The following is a 1,111-nucleotide window of genomic DNA, read 5'->3' as shown; positions in this document are numbered from 1 at the left end:
ACGAGATTCCATACTTGCGGTGTAGAATATTCCGTCCTCTTCTTGTAAGTAGGGAAGCTAAATATATTTCACACGTAAAACAAAAACATCTTTTGGGTGTGTAATAAAAATTCGACCTGGCTTATTCTTTTTCCACACTTCTGATAACGGAAAATTAAAATTTCATGTCGAATTCAAGAAGTTTTGCTAGAGAAACTAGTTATTATAGTTAAGTTAAATGTTGCCTCGATAAAATTTTTTCAACCTGCATCTGAAGATCGTTCGCTAGCGTACCTAGATTCATTAGTTTGAATAGCTTAGGTAGCTAGTCGTTCCTGTTTGAACCGGTTTACAATTATACCCTTATTAGCGAACGCTCCCCTAAGTATTTCGGAGTTGGAGTTAAGATATCGATGGAGTCACATCGGAGTGTTTTACAAAAGTTTTGTCGGTCTGAGTTTCGCAACGTTGGAGTTTCTTTACGCCTTAAAGACAGGTTCAGATATAAGTTGCAGTCTATTGTATTCTGTTTCGTTTTCCTTTCGGTTCCTTCTTCCTCTGTAATTAGTCTTAGCGCTTTTCCTATTCTTGTACATTGTAATTTTCCCCTTTCAGTTTTCACCGAACGTGTACAATATTCAAACGAATCGAGGATCACATGAGATGCTATTGAATCAACTTGTGTTGTCTATTTTTGCACTGTGGTTGGCACTTCCCGAACTCCAGTGCACTGGATATGCGAAAATTAGTATCAAATTTTTCTACGGTCTCTCGAGGATTAAGCTTAGATACAAAATCAGAATTCTCCTTTTATACTTACGTGCGATAGGTATTCTGGCGAAGAATAGAGTTAAAAAAAACATCAAAAAGGAGACAATTCCCTAAAACGAGAGGATAACCACGTTCATGTTTCAGTTAAGCTTTGGGAAAAAGCGCTTTCAAACCATGAAGAAAATTTTCTCAAGATATCTTACACTTCCACCAGTCCACTGCTCAATCGCACAAATCTTCGCTTGGAGAGAATTTCAAGACGTAAGCTATAAGAAGGCTGTGTCATAGTTTACAAGCAGAAATCTGAATTTCAAAGGAAAGTTAACAACAGATATGCAAATTCCCCGGCCGTTCACAATGG

This window comes from Stylophora pistillata, chromosome 9 (assembly GCF_964205215.1).
Source record: "Stylophora pistillata chromosome 9, jaStyPist1.2, whole genome shotgun sequence".
In the NCBI taxonomy this organism is placed as follows: Eukaryota; Metazoa; Cnidaria; class Anthozoa; order Scleractinia; family Pocilloporidae; genus Stylophora; species Stylophora pistillata.
This window is presented reverse-complemented; position numbering follows the sequence as displayed.